Here is a 9,255-nt window from a genome sequence, read left to right as displayed (position 1 = left end):
TGCTACTTCCAAGAAACACATCACCACGCGGTCAAAACGGATTCGCGGGTGCACTAGATAGTCCCAGGGGAGTCGGCGAGTAGGCGGGCACCTCCTGCCAAATCACGGGCGCCGGTGTGGCACGCCTGCGAGTGAGAGGCTGTGCACTATGAGGCACATGTGCTAAAAAAGGCGGTGAGCCTTGTACTCACGCCTGCCACTTCCACAAAACGCATGAAAACGCCACCAAAATGAAATCCCAGGTGCACTAGACACAGGGGAGCCTCGGAAATAGAGCCGCAACTCCGAGAAATCACGGGCGACGGAGTGGCATGCGTGAGAGTGAGAGGCTGTGCAAAAGGAAGGGGTGGGCCTTGTAGTCACGCCTGCTACTTCCACGAAACACATTACCACGCGGCCAAAACGGATGGTCGGGTGCACTAGATAGTCCCAGGGGAGTCGGGGAGTAGGCGCGCACCTCCTGCCAAATCACGGGCGCCGGTGTGGCACGCCTGCGAGGGAGAGGCTGTGCACTATGAGGCACATGTGCTAAAAAAGGCGGTGAGTCTTGTACTCACGCCCGCTACTTGCATGAAAGAAATGACCACGCGGCCAAAATGGATTCCCGGGTGCAGTAGATAGTCTCAGGGGAATCGGGGAGTAGGCGCGCTCCTCCTGCAAGTCACTGGCGTCGGGGTGACACGCCTGCGAGTGAGAGACTGTGCACTAAGAGGCACGTGTGCTAAAGAAGGCGGTGAGCCTTGTATGACAACGCATGCCACTTCCACGAAACGCATGACAACGCGGACAAAACGGATTCCCGGGTGCAGCAGATAGTCCCAGGGGAGTTGGAGAGTAGTCGGGCACCTCCTGCCAAATCACGGCAGCCGTAGTGGCACGCCTGCGAGTGAGAGGCTGTGCACTGTGAGGCACATGTGCTAAAGAAGGCGGTGAGCCTTGTACTCACGCCTGCCACTTCCACGAAACGCATGACAACGCCACCAGAAACAAATCCCAGGTGCACTAGACCCAGCGGATCCTCGGCAATAGACGCGCAACTCTGGGAACTCACGGGCGACGGAGTGGCATGCGTGAGAGTGAGACGGTGTGCAAGAGGAAGGGGTGAGCCTTGTACTCACGCCTGCTACTTCCAAGAAACACATTACCACGCGGTCAAAACGGATTCGCGGGTGCACTAGATAGTCCCAGGGGAGTCGGCGAGTAGGCGGGCACCTCCTGCCAAATCACGGGCGCCGGTGTGGCACGCCTGCGAGTGAGAGGCTGTGCACTATGAGGCACATGTGCTAAAAAAGGCGGTGAGCCTTGTACTCACGCCTGCCACTTCCACAAAACGCATGAAAACGCCACCAAAATGAAATCCCAGGTGCACTAGACACAGGGGAGCCTCGGAAATAGAGCCGCAACTCCGAGAAATCACGGGCGACGGAGTGGCATGCGTGAGAGTGAGAGGCTGTGCAAAAGGAAGGGGTGGGCCTTGTAGTCACGCCTGCTACTTCCACGAAACACATTACCACGCGGCCAAAACGGATGGTCGGGTGCACTAGATAGTCCCAGGGGAGTCGGGGAGTAGGCGCGCACCTCCTGCCAAATCACGGGCGCCGGTGTGGCACGCCTGCGAGGGAGAGGCTGTGCACTATGAGGCACATGTGCTAAAAAAGGCGGTGAGTCTTGTACTCACGCCCGCTACTTGCATGAAAGAAATGACCACGCGGCCAAAATGGATTCCCGGGTGCAGTAGATAGTCTCAGGGGAATCGGGGAGTAGGCGCGCTCCTCCTGCAAGTCACTGGCGTCGGGGTGACACGCCTGCGAGTGAGAGACTGTGCACTAAGAGGCACGTGTGCTAAAGAAGGCGGTGAGCCTTGTATGACAACGCATGCCACTTCCACGAAACGCATGACAACGCGGACAAAACGGATTCCCGGGTGCAGCAGATAGTCCCAGGGGAGTTGGAGAGTAGTCGGGCACCTCCTGCCAAATCACGGCAGCCGTAGTGGCACGCCTGCGAGTGAGAGGCTGTGCACTGTGAGGCACATGTGCTAAAGAAGGCGGTGAGCCTTGTACTCACGCCTGCCACTTCCACGAAACGCATGACAACGCCACCAGAAACAAATCCCAGGTGCACTAGACCCAGCGGATCCTCGGCAATAGACGCGCAACTCTGGGAACTCACGGGCGACGGAGTGGCATGCGTGAGAGTGAGACGGTGTGCAAGAGGAAGGGGTGAGCCTTGTACTCACGCCTGCTACTTCCAAGAAACACATCACCACGCGGTCAAAACGGATTCGCGGGTGCACTAGATAGTCCCAGGGGAGTCGGCGAGTAGGCGGGCACCTCCTGCCAAATCACGGGCGCCGGTGTGGCACGCCTGCGAGTGAGAGGCTGTGCACTATGAGGCACATGTGCTAAAAAAGGCGGTGAGCCTTGTACTCACGCCTGCCACTTCCACAAAACGCATGAAAACGCCACCAAAATGAAATCCCAGGTGCACTAGACACAGGGGAGCCTCGGAAATAGAGCCGCAACTCCGAGAAATCACGGGCGACGGAGTGGCATGCGTGAGAGTGAGAGGCTGTGCAAAAGGAAGGGGTGGGCCTTGTAGTCACGCCTGCTACTTCCACGAAACACATTACCACGCGGCCAAAACGGATGGTCGGGTGCACTAGATAGTCCCAGGGGAGTCGGGGAGTAGGCGTGCACCTCCTGCCAAATCACGGGCGCCGGTGTGGCACGCCTGCGAGGGAGAGGCTGTGCACTATGAGGCACATGTGCTAAAAAAGGCGGTGAGTCTTGTACTCACGCCCGCTACTTGCATGAAAGAAATGACCACGCGGCCAAAATGGATTCCCGGGTGCAGTAGATAGTCTCAGGGGAATCGGGGAGTAGGCGCGCTCCTCCTGCAAGTCACTGGCGTCGGCGTGACACGCCTGCGAGTGAGAGACTGTGCACTAAGTGGCACGTGTGCTAAAGAAGGCGGTGAGCCTTGTATGACAACGCATGCCACTTCCACGAAACGCATGACAACGCGGACAAAACGGATTCTCGGGTGCAGTAGATAGTCCCAGGGGAGTTGGAGAGTAGTCGGGCACCTCCTGCCAAATCACGGCAGCCGTAGTGGCACGCCTGCGAGTGAGAGGCTGTGCACTGTGAGGCACATGTGCTGAAGAAGGCGGTGAGCCTTGTACTCACGCCTGCCACTTCCACGAAACGCATGACAACGCCACCAGAATCAAATCCCAGGTGCACTAGACCCAGCGGATCCTCGGCAATAGACGCGCAACTCCGGGAACTCACGGGCGACGGAGTGGCATGCGTGAGAGTGAGACGGTGTGCAAGAGGAAGGGGTGAGCCTTGTACTCACGCCTGCTACTTCCAAGAAACACATCACCACGCGGTCAAAACGGATTCGCGGGTGCACTAGATAGTCCCAGGGGAGTCGGCGAGTAGGCGCGCACCTCCTGCCAAATCACGGGCGCCGGTGTGGCACGCCTGCGAGTGAGAGGCTGTGCACTATGAGGCACATGTGCTAAAAAAGGCGGTGAGCCTTGTACTCACGCCTGCCACTTCCACAAAACGCATGAAAACGCCACCAAAATGAAATCCCAGGTGCACTAGACACAGGGGAGCCTCGGAAATAGAGCCGCAACTCCGAGAAATCACGGGCGACGGAGTGGCATGCGTGAGAGTGAGAGGCTGTGCAAAAGGAAGGGGTGGGCCTTGTAGTCACGCCTGCTACTTCCACGAAACACATTACCACGCGGCCAAAACGGATGGTCGGGTGCACTAGATAGTCCCAGGGGAGTCGGGGAGTAGGCGTGCACCTCCTGCCAAATCACGGGCGCCGGTGTGGCACGCCTGCGAGGGAGAGGCTGTGCACTATGAGGCACATGTGCTAAAAAAGGCGGTGAGTCTTGTACTCACGCCCGCTACTTGCATGAAAGAAATGACCACGCGGCCAAAATGGATTCCCGGGTGCAGTAGATAGTCTCAGGGGAATCGGGGAGTAGGCGCGCTCCTCCTGCAAGTCACTGGCGTCGGCGTGACACGCCTGCGAGTGAGAGACTGTGCACTAAGTGGCACGTGTGCTAAAGAAGGCGGTGAGCCTTGTATGACAACGCATGCCACTTCCACGAAACGCATGACAACGCGGACAAAACGGATTCTCGGGTGCAGTAGATAGTCCCAGGGGAGTTGGAGAGTAGTCGGGCACCTCCTGCCAAATCACGGCAGCCGTAGTGGCACGCCTGCGAGTGAGAGGCTGTGCACTGTGAGGCACATGTGCTGAAGAAGGCGGTGAGCCTTGTACTCACGCCTGCCACTTCCACGAAACGCATGACAACGCCACCAGAATCAAATCCCAGGTGCACTAGACCCAGCGGATCCTCGGCAATAGACGCGCAACTCCGGGAACTCACGGGCGACGGAGTGGCATGCGTGAGAGTGAGACGGTGTGCAAGAGGAAGGGGTGAGCCTTGTACTCACGCCTGCTACTTCCAAGAAACACATCACCACGCGGTCAAAACGGATTCGCGGGTGCACTAGATAGTCCCAGGGGAGTCGGCGAGTAGGCGCGCACCTCCTGCCAAATCACGGGCGCCGGTGTGGCACGCCTGCGAGTGAGAGGCTGTGCACTATGAGGCACATGTGCTAAAGAAGGCGGTGAGCCTTGTACTCACGCCTGCCACTTCCACAAAACGCATGAAAACGCCACCAAAATGAAATCCCAGGTGCACTAGACCCAGCGGAACCTCGCCAATAGAGGCGCAACTCCGGGAACTCACGGGCGACGGAGTGGCATGCGTGAGAGTGAGACGGTGTGCAAGAGGAAAGGGTGAGCCTAGTACTCACGCCTGCTACTTCCACGAAACACATTACCACGCGGCCAAAACGGATGGTCGGGTGCACTAGATAGTCCCAGGGGAGTCGGGGAGTAGGCGCGCACCTCCTGCCAAATCACGGGCGCCGGTGTGGCACGCCTGCGAGGGAGAGGCTGTGCACTATGAGGCACATGTGCTAAAAAAGGCGGTGAGCCTTGTACTCACGCCTGCCACTTCCACAAAACGCATGAAAACGCCACCAAAATGAAATCCCAGGTGCACTAGACACAGGGGAGCCTCGGAAATAGAGCCGCAACTCCGAGAAATCACGGGCGACGGAGTGGCATGCGTGAGAGTGAGAGGCTGTGCAAAAGGAAGGGGTGAGCCTTGTAGTCACGCCTGCTACTTCCACCTATCACATGACCACGCGGCCAAAACGGATTCGCGGGTGCACTAGATAGTCCCAGGGGAGTCGGGGAGTAGGCGCGCACCTCCTGCCAAATCACGGGCGCCGGTGTGGCACGCCTGCGAGTGAGAGGCTGTGCACTATGAGGCACATGTGCTAAAAAAGGCGGTGAGTCTTGTACTCACGCCCGCTACTTGCATGAAAGAAATGACCACGCGGCCAAAATGGATTCCCGGGTGCAGTAGATAGTCTCAGGGGAATCGGGGAGTAGGCGCGCTCCTCCTGCAAGTCACTGGCGTCGGGGTGACACGCCTGCGAGTGAGAGACTGTGCACTAAGAGGCACGTGTGCTAAAGAAGGCGGTGAGCCTTGTATGACAACGCATGCCACTTCCACGAAACGCATGACAACGCGGACAAAACGGATTCCCGGGTGCAGCAGATAGTCCCAGGGGAGTTGGAGAGTAGTCGGGCACCTCCTGCCAAATCACGGCAGCCGTAGTGGCACGCCTGCGAGTGAGAGGCTGTGCACTGTGAGGCACATGTGCTAAAGAAGGCGGTGAGCCTTGTACTCACGCCTGCCACTTCCACGAAACGCATGACAACGCCACCAGAAACAAATCCCAGGTGCACTAGACCCAGCGGATCCTCGGCAATAGACGCGCAACTCTGGGAACTCACGGGCGACGGAGTGGCATGCGTGAGAGTGAGACGGTGTGCAAGAGGAAGGGGTGAGCCTTGTACTCACGCCTGCTACTTCCAAGAAACACATCACCACGCGGTCAAAACGGATTCGCGGGTGCACTAGATAGTCCCAGGGGAGTCGGCGAGTAGGCGGGCACCTCCTGCCAAATCACGGGCGCCGGTGTGGCACGCCTGCGAGTGAGAGGCTGTGCACTATGAGGCACATGTGCTAAAAAAGGCGGTGAGCCTTGTACTCACGCCTGCCACTTCCACAAAACGCATGAAAACGCCACCAAAATGAAATCCCAGGTGCACTAGACACAGGGGAGCCTCGGAAATAGAGCCGCAACTCCGAGAAATCACGGGCGACGGAGTGGCATGCGTGAGAGTGAGAGGCTGTGCAAAAGGAAGGGGTGGGCCTTGTAGTCACGCCTGCTACTTCCACGAAACACATTACCACGCGGCCAAAACGGATGGTCGGGTGCACTAGATAGTCCCAGGGGAGTCGGGGAGTAGGCGCGCACCTCCTGCCAAATCACGGGCGCCGGTGTGGCACGCCTGCGAGGGAGAGGCTGTGCACTATGAGGCACATGTGCTAAAAAAGGCGGTGAGTCTTGTACTCACGCCCGCTACTTGCATGAAAGAAATGACCACGCGGCCAAAATGGATTCCCGGGTGCAGTAGATAGTCTCAGGGGAATCGGGGAGTAGGCGCGCTCCTCCTGCAAGTCACTGGCGTCGGCGTGACACGCCTGCGAGTGAGAGACTGTGCACTAAGTGGCACGTGTGCTAAAGAAGGCGGTGAGCCTTGTATGACAACGCATGCCACTTCCACGAAACGCATGACAACGCGGACAAAACGGATTCTCGGGTGCAGTAGATAGTCCCAGGGGAGTTGGAGAGTAGTCGGGCACCTCCTGCCAAATCACGGCAGCCGTAGTGGCACGCCTGCGAGTGAGAGGCTGTGCACTGTGAGGCACATGTGCTGAAGAAGGCGGTGAGCCTTGTACTCACGCCTGCCACTTCCACGAAACGCATGACAACGCCACCAGAATCAAATCCCAGGTGCACTAGACCCAGCGGATCCTCGGCAATAGACGCGCAACTCCGGGAACTCACGGGCGACGGAGTGGCATGCGTGAGAGTGAGACGGTGTGCAAGAGGAAGGGGTGAGCCTTGTACTCACGCCTGCTACTTCCAAGAAACACATCACCACGCGGTCAAAACGGATTCGCGGGTGCACTAGATAGTCCCAGGGGAGTCGGCGAGTAGGCGCGCACCTCCTGCCAAATCACGGGCGCCGGTGTGGCACGCCTGCGAGTGAGAGGCTGTGCACTATGAGGCACATGTGCTAAAAAAGGCGGTGAGCCTTGTACTCACGCCTGCCACTTCCACAAAACGCATGAAAACGCCACCAAAATGAAATCCCAGGTGCACTAGACACAGGGGAGCCTCGGAAATAGAGCCGCAACTCCGAGAAATCACGGGCGACGGAGTGGCATGCGTGAGAGTGAGAGGCTGTGCAAAAGGAAGGGGTGGGCCTTGTAGTCACGCCTGCTACTTCCACGAAACACATTACCACGCGGCCAAAACGGATGGTCGGGTGCACTAGATAGTCCCAGGGGAGTCGGGGAGTAGGCGTGCACCTCCTGCCAAATCACGGGCGCCGGTGTGGCACGCCTGCGAGGGAGAGGCTGTGCACTATGAGGCACATGTGCTAAAAAAGGCGGTGAGTCTTGTACTCACGCCCGCTACTTGCATGAAAGAAATGACCACGCGGCCAAAATGGATTCCCGGGTGCAGTAGATAGTCTCAGGGGAATCGGGGAGTAGGCGCGCTCCTCCTGCAAGTCACTGGCGTCGGCGTGACACGCCTGCGAGTGAGAGACTGTGCACTAAGTGGCACGTGTGCTAAAGAAGGCGGTGAGCCTTGTATGACAACGCATGCCACTTCCACGAAACGCATGACAACGCGGACAAAACGGATTCTCGGGTGCAGTAGATAGTCCCAGGGGAGTTGGAGAGTAGTCGGGCACCTCCTGCCAAATCACGGCAGCCGTAGTGGCACGCCTGCGAGTGAGAGGCTGTGCACTGTGAGGCACATGTGCTGAAGAAGGCGGTGAGCCTTGTACTCACGCCTGCCACTTCCACGAAACGCATGACAACGCCACCAGAATCAAATCCCAGGTGCACTAGACCCAGCGGATCCTCGGCAATAGACGCGCAACTCCGGGAACTCACGGGCGACGGAGTGGCATGCGTGAGAGTGAGACGGTGTGCAAGAGGAAGGGGTGAGCCTTGTACTCACGCCTGCTACTTCCAAGAAACACATCACCACGCGGTCAAAACGGATTCGCGGGTGCACTAGATAGTCCCAGGGGAGTCGGCGAGTAGGCGCGCACCTCCTGCCAAATCACGGGCGCCGGTGTGGCACGCCTGCGAGTGAGAGGCTGTGCACTATGAGGCACATGTGCTAAAGAAGGCGGTGAGCCTTGTACTCACGCCTGCCACTTCCACAAAACGCATGAAAACGCCACCAAAATGAAATCCCAGGTGCACTAGACCCAGCGGAACCTCGCCAATAGAGGCGCAACTCCGGGAACTCACGGGCGACGGAGTGGCATGCGTGAGAGTGAGACGGTGTGCAAGAGGAAAGGGTGAGCCTAGTACTCACGCCTGCTACTTCCACGAAACACATTACCACGCGGCCAAAACGGATGGTCGGGTGCACTAGATAGTCCCAGGGGAGTCGGGGAGTAGGCGCGCACCTCCTGCCAAATCACGGGCGCCGGTGTGGCACGCCTGCGAGGGAGAGGCTGTGCACTATGAGGCACATGTGCTAAAAAAGGCGGTGAGCCTTGTACTCACGCCTGCCACTTCCACAAAACGCATGAAAACGCCACCAAAATGAAATCCCAGGTGCACTAGACACAGGGGAGCCTCGGAAATAGAGCCGCAACTCCGAGAAATCACGGGCGACGGAGTGGCATGCGTGAGAGTGAGAGGCTGTGCAAAAGGAAGGGGTGAGCCTTGTAGTCACGCCTGCTACTTCCACCTATCACATGACCACGCGGCCAAAATGGATTCGCGGGTGCACTAGATAGTCCCAGGGGAGTCGGGGAGTAGGCGCGCACCTCCTGCCAAATCACGGGCGCCGGTGTGGCACGCCTGCGAGTGAGAGGCTGTGCACTATGAGGCACATGTGCTAAAAAAGGCGGTGAGTCTTGTACTCACGCCCGCTACTTGCATGAAAGAAATGACCACGCGGCCAAAATGGATTCCCGGGTGCAGTAGATAGTCTCAGGGGAATCGGGGAGTAGGCGCGCTCCTCCTGCAAGTCACTGGCGTCGGGG

The sequence above is a fragment of the Stylophora pistillata genome, unplaced genomic scaffold (assembly GCF_964205215.1).
Source record: "Stylophora pistillata unplaced genomic scaffold, jaStyPist1.2 SCAFFOLD_574, whole genome shotgun sequence".
Classification (NCBI taxonomy): Eukaryota; Metazoa; Cnidaria; class Anthozoa; order Scleractinia; family Pocilloporidae; genus Stylophora; species Stylophora pistillata.
The sequence above is the reverse complement of the archived record's forward strand: the minus strand, read 5'-3'. Positions refer to the sequence as shown.